The sequence below is a fragment of the Octodon degus genome, unplaced genomic scaffold (assembly GCF_000260255.1).
Source record: "Octodon degus isolate 3935 unplaced genomic scaffold, OctDeg1.0 scaffold00266, whole genome shotgun sequence".
Taxonomy (NCBI): Eukaryota; Metazoa; Chordata; class Mammalia; order Rodentia; family Octodontidae; genus Octodon; species Octodon degus.
In genome coordinates this window covers 1779233-1788608 of record NW_004524842.1, presented here as the reverse complement: position 1 = coordinate 1788608, position 9376 = coordinate 1779233, and positions in this window count along the sequence as shown.

Genomic DNA, 9376 nt, shown 5'->3' with positions numbered 1-9376 from the left:
TGTGGTGCTGGGGGATTGAACCGCGGTCCCTGTGCTTTGCTAAGCTTGTTCTAAGTAGGTGCTTTAGACCACTGAGCCATCTCACCAGCCCCTAACTAAGTAGTTTTGGTGAATAAATATGGCAAAAGATGGTGCATGATTTCATTTTTAAGAAGTTCATGAATAGATAGAAACTACTCTCAATGATAACATTGATTTTATTTTATTTTATTTTTTTTGCGGTACCAGGTACTGAACTCAGGACCTTGCACTTGCCAGGCAAGTGCTTACTCTACTGAGCTATCTCTGTGGCCCCACAGTGATAAAAATGAGAACTGGCCCTTTGGTGAAGAGTTTATTCATTAGGAAGTTACCTTAAAGAGTCCTGTAGAAAATTGGAAATATTCTACATGGATCGGGGTGGTGATTATATGCATATAATGGGGAGTATGTGCATATATAAATATGAAATGTAATAGACTTGTGCACTTAAGTTTGTGATTTTTATTGTGCTTATGGTACAATACATGAAAACAAAAAAATAATTGTTGCATTGTATTGCATTTCATCATATGCATTTTTGGTATTTGTGGAGACAACCATGTTATTTTCTCCTTATAGTTAGTATTAATATGATGAATGCATTTATGGAATCCCTAATATTGAGTCTTTATTACATACTGGAAAAAATTATTCATGATCTTTTCCATTTTATCTCATACTTTGCAATGATATTGTTACAGGCTGAATGTTTGTAGACACTCAAAATGCCTTTGTGGAAACTAGGTTCCAGAGTGAGGGAATTTCAACAGGATTGTGGGAGGGGATGAGGGTGAGACTAGACCTTGAGGGTGGCTGCATCTAGCAGCAGAAAGCTGCCCTCCCCGGGTCTCAGATGGCTGTATCCTGTCTTTCCAGCCTTCAAAACTGTCAGCAAATGTTTGTTAGCTCAGTGTTCACTTACTGGCATTTCTATTATATATAGTAACCTGAGCTAACTTGACATTTATTACAGGGATGCTGGTCAACAGTTGGGTTTTGGAATCACTGTTATGCTTTCCCCCCTCAAAAAATTTTGAAGAATTTCCTTCTTTTCCTATGCTCAGAAAAGTTTAAAGACTTTTAGAGTTATTTTTCTTTCTTCTTTTAAAAATAAGCTTAGAAAACTATGTAAAAAGTTTTGGCCTGATTTTATATATATATATATTTCCCATAATTTTATTGATAAATGGCAGTGAGACAGTTTCAAACCAAATTGGTAGGACAGTTTCAATAATTAACACATTGCATACATTCCTCCCAGTGGTTAACTGCTGTACAAGATGCGGACATGATATCCTATCTACAAACACCATTAGAACAAATCCCTCTATTCATTAACAGAATATAACTATATATCTATCCTAACCACTTTGAATACACAGATACAAAATGGACATTCATCTGTATCCCCTTTTTTTGTTAAGTTTCGTTATTTGAATATTATAGGTGTGCTAACTCAGCAAAATATTCTAAAAGACTCCAGTAACCTATAATAGTATTGTGGCCTGATAGTATTAAGGAGAGGAAGCTTGCCAACTTTTTCTGTTGTTCCTTTTACTTTTGATCTGTGTAGATTTTCTGTCTTTTGTGGAGTCAGCTTAGTAAATTTATAGTAATGTGATTAATCATTCCCTTCAAATTTTCAAATATGTGAACACAGAATTGAATAAAGGAGTGTTTGTTATCGTCTACAACTGCAAATGCCCCTTTCCCTATATTTTATTTTGTGAGTTTTTGCTTTCTCTTCTGTTAATAAGATATTTGTTTTCTCAAAGTCAGCTTTTGGGTTTACTCTATTTATTTTTCTTTTTAAATTAATATATTAGTTTCTCTTTTTATCTATTCAATCTTCTACTTGCGTAATGTTTGCTTTATTATTCTCATAACTTCTAGAATTGAATGTTAATTTCATTTATTTTATATAACCTTGACTACTAGTTGTATACAATGGACTAAATCTTTCAGCTTCACCTTTTTCTTTTCTTTCTTTCTTTCTTTCTTTCTTTCTTTCTTTCTTTCTTTCTTTCTTTCTTTCTGTTTTTTTCTTTGAGGCAGGATCTCCTATTGCTCCTTAGGCTCAAGCAATTTATCTGCCTTGGCCTTCCAAGTAACTGGAACTGCAAGAACAAACCATGGTACATGAAATTTCCATCTTGGTATTACTTTCTCATTTCATAGTGGTATTTCATCTATCTATCTATCTATCTATCTATCTATCTATCTATCTATCTATCTATCTACCTATCTATAAATTATCATGTTCTAGCCTTTTTGCTATATTTATTTGCATTTTCTTGACATAAGAGTTGTTTTAAAAAGATTTTAATTTTTTCTAGTGGTGAGGATTTTTAATTTGTGATCAATTATTCATTTGTAGTTTCAGTGAAATAGGATCAGAGAATGGATTTTGTACTACAGTGGTCCTTCAGTCATCATGGAGGTTAAGATCCAGACACCCCCTGGGACAAGTAAAAATCAGCAAAGTAGTGCCGGTATACCTATTTTAGTATTTGTATGTATTTTAAGGCTTTAGCAACCCTTCCCACACTCTTAGAAACCCTTCCCACACTTTTAAAAACACTTCTACTGTTCTTAACCATCTTCTAAACTTGTAAACCTAAGTGATTTTAACAACATGGGTATACTGTATAGTACTGTGAAATCCTGTGATGTAGCGAGACATCCATGATAAATAATTTAGGTTAATATTTTTTGAAAACCTGTGGAACAGTGAGTCAGTGAAAGTAGAACTGAGAAATGGCGAGGGACGACTGTACTTTACATTGGTTGTGTTTCTAGTAAAGATATTCTCTCTGCTTGGAAGGTTTGAAGATTGAAATATAAAAACCATGTATATGTATTAAGTTATGTGATTTTGACCTTTTCTTCTTCTTCTTCTTCTTCTTCTTCTTCTTCTTCTTCTTCTTCTTCTTCTTCTTCTTCTTCTTCTTCTTCTTCTTCTTCTCTCTCTTTTTTGTATTTTAGGGAAGTGTATTTTGTATTGTTCAGGGTCTCACTACTAGATCAGACTCGTAGTGATCTGCCTGTTCACGGCCTACCAAGAAGAGCTGGGATTACAGGCATGCACCACCACACCCAGTCTTAATCACCATCTCAGCTCACCCTGGGGGTGGGGCCGGCATGCCCGGGGGGTCGAACCTCCAGCCCCTGTGCCTGCTTATAGGTGCTTTAATCCGCTGAGCTATTTGGCCGGCCCTCTCTCTCTCTTTCTTATACCTGAAATCAAACTCAGGACTTTGTGCTTACCAGGCTGCATCCCTCAGCCCTGCTCTTTCCTTCTCAGCCTTTCTAAATCCCTTTCTTCTGGGCTTTTAGGCACAGCAGAATTGATTTTTCTTTGTGGTACAATCTGATGTCTTTTTTTAAATGAATGAGTTTATCTTATTAATATGTATTTACATGGCAAGTAGATTTGGTCTTAATGTGCTCATTGTTTCATGTCTTCTGTTTTACTATTTTAAGAAACTTTTCTTTGTGAAAGCCCTTTCCAATGTGCATGTAATTTAGAGCAGTCATATTTTCCTGACTGTTATCTTCATAACTATAAGTTTATATAATACTCTTAAGTCTCTATTTCTTTAGACAGTATCAGTTAATTATCTATACAATAGATTCTATCTTTAATTTCTTTAGATAATAGGTAGCAATTTCTCTCATATCTTGGTTCAATGCTTTTGCTTCATTGAGATAATTGCCTCATTGCTTTCTTTTGTAAAACCACCATGAAATATTTAGTCACCATTTATTCTGCTCTGTGAAAACATGTTTCCCTCCACTCTTCTTGTATTACTAAAATTTTCCCTTTCCTTCTTTCCTTTTGCTGTGCACAGATACTGTTTTCTTTCTGCATACTGACTTTGGGAGGAGGGAACTGTCTCCTGTACCAGCTATTTGCATTTGGCTTGTGAGAGCGGGAGGCTGGGCTGTGTTCCAGGGTCCTAGCTTTTCCTGAGGCTGCAAGGCTTTGCACAAGAGAAGCTGAGGTTTTACTTTTGTCCAGCAGGTGAAGATAAGCAGCTGCATGATTATTCACAAGGAAAAAGCTTTCTCTTTTTCACCGTCACAAAGATCCTGGTTTTGGTAAGTACGGATTGACATGGAATGAATAGGGAATCTCGTGTCACCACGCCTTCCGCTCCTGCTTTTGAAGCATGGAGCTGCAGGCTAGACATCTTGATGAGGGCTTCTCGCCTTTCAAAGATATATTTTGAAAACTGTCTCTGTGTTGTGCTGCTGTGGCTTCTCTGCTCCTCCCATCTGACCTGCCCTCACGATTTTGATGGTACTCCTGTTCACCATTCGATTCCAAGCTGTAGTGCGCGTCTGCTTGTGAAGCTAGAGAGTCTGTGTTGCTACCTTTGCTTGGCCTCATCGCTGCGAGGTGATTTCCAAGGGAAGCTGCACAGTGACAGCTCTGGCTGAGCCCACGCTTGCTGCGGCCGTGCCGGGCGGTGGGTCACAGTGAAATGGGCCTGCGTCCAGACAGGGCAGTGACTCCCAGGGAGCCTGGACAGGTGGAGGAGGGGCTGAGTGGAGGGTTCGTTGTGCTGAGAGACCGGCTGAGCGTGCGGATGGTCTACTCGCAGATAGGTTCAGCTCCTGGTGCCACCTGGAGTGGGTGGCTGGGGAAGCAGGTGCAGCTCCACCCTCAGAGAACTCAAGTACCCCTTGTGTGTGGAAGGGACTCCGAAAGTGCCCAGAGTGCATCCTGCACTTATGCAGGAAGAGCCAAGGGTTAAGGGAAAAGGAATATTCCAGAAAGTCAGCATCTTGACCTCAAGCTATACCTTCATTCTCATTCTCTCTCTCTCTCTCTCTCTCTCTCTCTCTCTCTCTCTCTCTCTCTCTGTTAGATCATCTCTTTGTTGACGTATTTTCTTATGTTCCTTAGCTAGCTGGGCATTCAACAATGCTGGTTTTTTCCCCCATAATTTTATTGACAGACAAATAGCAATGAGACAGTTTCAAATCAAATTGATAGGACAGTTTCAATAATTAACACATTGCGTCCTGTCTTCCTAGTGGTAACAATGCCGTTGTTGATGTCATGAGGGTGCCAGCTGTCCATGTTGCAGCCCACACACTGGGTGGTCCCCAGGATCTCCTTCATGGTTCTGGAAAGTTCTCTGGCTAAAGACCGGTGCCACATCTGCTGGGCAATGTTGACAATCTCATCGAAAGTGATATTTCCACTGTGTTTAATGTTTTTCTGCTTCTTTCTGTTTCTTGGCAGCTCCTTGAGGGCTTTGATGATCAGGGCAGAGGCAGGAGGCACCACCTCAATCTGAGCCTGTCTGTTCTGAATGGTCAGTTTCACTGTAATCTGCAGGCCCTTCCAGTCACCAGTTGCCTTGGCAATGTCATCCCCCACTTTTTTTTGGAGACAGACCCAAGGGACTGATCTTGGGGGCCAGGGCAGACGTGGTGCCAACTTTACCACCATTGCACGTCAGGTACATGACTTTGATCTCTTTGGAGTCAAACTTGGGTGGCATGATGGAGGTGGCTGGTGTCAGATGAACCTGGATTTGAGAGGACTGAAGAAAGTTGCACCTTAGCCTCCTCCTAGCCAAAAGCCAAAAGCCATTCTCTTCTTGATTGTCCTGCCTCACAAACCTTCCTAGAAACCTAGATGTCCAGCAAGATGGCCTGGGAAGAGGACCATGGGTAGCACCTGAACATGGCTTATGCTCCCAGCCCTGGGTCAGTGCCCTGCTTCTCCCTGACACAGGCTTCTCCTGCCAGTTCCATTTCTACCCACACTGATGCACCCCTCTGATGCCAACCAGCCTCCATCCTTCCTTCTTCACCCCTATGCATATCTAACTAGATAACCTAGCCTGAGTTTCCTTGGTTATCCCTTTATTGTGAAAGTTGGAAGGATTGCTCCTTTGCCCTTATTCCTCGATGGCCATAGAACTCTTTCCCTGAAATTTTCTTTCCTCAGGTCTCTGCTTGATGGTCAGTTCCTCCGAGAAGCTGTCACTCATAGCCTGTGTGAAATAACACTCAACACCCTCTCATTGATTTTGTTCATTTCAGAGCAATTTATTTTCTATAGACAGTAATACCTCTGTCCACAAATGCTTTTGTTTGAAAACAATTCAGTTCACGAACAAAAGCTTTGGGCAAAATTTTGCCTGAATTCATAGACTCTGCACTGGGTGACCAACAAGACCATGGCCGTCTTTCTCATGCAAACATAAATGCAGCCATCTTTCCCCAAATTGTAAAATAAATTTAGTTCATAAATGGAAATACCACTGTATGTGAATTTGTTGTCTGTCTTCCTTAGTAGGGTCTGAGTTTCTTTAGAATGAGGTTATATTTCTTCTTTTTAAAAATGTATTTGGTAGAGTCTTACTATGCAGCTCAGACTTGTAGTGATCCTCCTGTTTTCAGCCTTCCCAGTGCTGGGATAACAGGAGTGTCTGGTGTTGCTGGCCCACTCCTTTTCTCCAAGGGGTGGGGCTGGGCTGATGCAGCATGTGGTGCCAGAGATCAAACTCTGGTCCCTTAGCCTGCCTAAGCATGTGCTTGCTTAGTCTGCGGAGCTATCTTGCAGGCCCAAAAAGGATTATATTTCTTTATATTGTGTGTCCCTCCATTCTCAGCAACAAGAAAAATGATGGTACAGAATAAGACTATGCAGACATTAAGAAGGGAGGGAGGAAGGAGCAGTGGAGAGACGGGGCCAAAGAGGGAGTGGGCAGGGACCTTTGGACTCATGCTGCACTGAACTAACACATTGTATATGCCCATCGTTCCCTTTAAACTGTCATGTCTTTGAGGATGACTTGCCTCAGTACCTTGAGAGTGGTTGCCTCTGTATACTAGAGGCTCATTGTCGATAGAATTGAACACAGCATCTCTATCCTGAACAGAATCTCAGAGTAAGGAAGTTTTCTACAAAACCCTTTGGGAACAGGCACTGTCTGTCCTGGAACCCCTGTCATCTGCCCCCTCTGGTGCTCTGTCTTATTTACAAAAGCCTCCGCTGTAGTGTGGAAATCACTTTTTCGGTTAATAGAACACTAGGTTTGGTATCAGAAGTGCATATCTAGGAGAGCTGGCTAAGGTCTGTCTCTTCTTCTCTATCCATGATGGCCTGTAGGTTGGGGATGAGTATGGGGGACCTGGCCAAGATCCCCAACTGCCTGCAGGGAGAATGGTGAAAGCATGAAACAAGAAATAGACAAATTCTGTAATGCATGATGAGGGCCTGGGAGGTCAGGGCCTCAGAAGGGTAGAGACAAAGGTCCACTCAAGGCCAGCCACTATTTATTAACCAGCGTAGGGGAGGGGCAGGGTACTTTTCCTGGATGCTCATAGGAGTAGTGCTGAGATGTGCAGGTTTAGCATCATAAAAAACCAAGCCAAGATCCATCCCCACATCAGGGTGTTAATCTCATCCACAGGGAGGAAGGTGATTTCTGCATCTCAAAACTACCCCACAAGGCAGGCAGGGTGACGAGACCCTAGGATGGATACTATGTCAATTTACAATTGGTGGTCCCCAACGGGCTATCCCCTGGCTGGTTATGTCCAGGCTCCAGTGCATGGCGTGCATGGAAGGAGTTGGGAAGGAGAAGTATCGGGGGATTTCAACAGCTTTGGGAGTCCGTTGCCTGAATGGAGACAAATGATGCAATGGACTCACCAGGGCAAAGTCCCTTGTTTCTTCTGCTCCTTACAAGAAATTTGTTCCCCTCCTGGTCCTTTCGTTCAGCCTGAGCCTCCCTAGGAGAAACTGCTGTTCTGAAGGATACTCTGCAAGTGTCTCTGCACATGGCTCTGTCTGGTGCTATCCAGCCACGATCCCCTTTACGAGCCTGCTGTGCTCAAAGCCTGATTGTTCAGGCTCAAGTAATTAATTGAGATGTTTACTGCAAATGGATGAATATGAAATTGCTCAACATACCCAGCAATTTGCCAAGAAAGGAAGAGAGTGTGTGTGGTCCAGGAGCCAGGTCCTTCCATAGCAACCTGGCCCGTTCACCCACCATAGTCAGTGGTAAGACAAGAGGCCCCCAAAGGACATCTTGCCCTGAAGTTCCCAAATGGGGGTTATTTGGGACAGCTGGTGTGCTGCCAGCTGTCAGACACAGCAGGCACTGTGCGCAGCTTGCGATGGATAGCCAAGTGGTAAGAGCTGCAAATGATTCATTGAATCAAAAATAAATTACAGTGGATCTAATGTTACAGTTATTAACCTAATTGCATTCTAATGTTTCTTTCTTTCTTTCTTTCTTTCTTTCTTTCTTTCTTTCTTTCTTTCTTTCTTTCTCTCTCTCTCTCTCTCTCTCTCTCTTTCTTCTTTCTTTCTTTCTTCTTTCTTTCTTTCTTCTTTCTTTCTTTCTTCTTTCTTTTTCTTTCTTTTCCTTCTCTTCTCCCTCTCTGTCTCTCTGTTTCCCTTCCCTTCACCTTCCTTTCCCCTTCCCTTCCCCTTCCCTTCTCCTCCCTCCCTCCCTTTCTTTTTTCCTTCCTTCCTTTCCTCTAGTGAGAATTGAAGCCAGGACCTCATGCTTTCTAGGCAATGGCTGTATCACAGAGCTACTTTCTCTGCCTTTTTGATTTTTATTTGGGACAAGGTTTCTCTAAATCGTTCAGATGGTCTTGAACTTACAATCTTCCTGTCTCAGCCTCCTGAATAGTTGAGATTATGTGTGTGTTCCTGTGTTGGCTTCTAATGGCCTTCTTGAGAGAAAGAGTTGAGAACTGTACTGATGTGAGGGCTTCAGATTAGGGGCATTTGCCTGGTGCCCTCTGGGAATGGCTGCTCCACTTAAAACCTCTTCTTAGGGTTGGAAACTCTGCTGTGGAACCTTGACAATTCCACCTGACTTCTGCTCAAGAACAGCCCTGTGGCTGCTTCCCACCCTCCACAGACTGCTTTGTCCCACAGAAAGCCCCTGCCACTGTGGAGTTGCCTGCGTATCTCACCCATAGCGCTGGTTCTCCTCTGGGGGAGATCCTACTAGCCACCCAAGGAGGATCCTGTGAACACAGTGCTCACGTCACCTCAGTGCGCTCCCCGTGTCTTTGTGACGTCAAATGCGTGTTGGCATCAGGGCTGTGAGAACGCATTTGCCTCCATTACCTAGGCAGAGAAGCTTGGGAATTAACAATTCCCAAGGGCAGCCTTTAAGTGCTGAGTGGTGGATACAGATGTTGAAATAGCCCAGCTCCCTGCCCCCTGGCTGGGATGACTCTGAGGTGCGTATCAGGCACCATTTCCCAGGAGGACTAAGCTTCAGTTACCTGCAGGGATGCTGGTTCCTCAATGCTCGCTCTATTGCCTGCCCTCCTCCTCCTCCTCCTCCTCCTCCTCCTC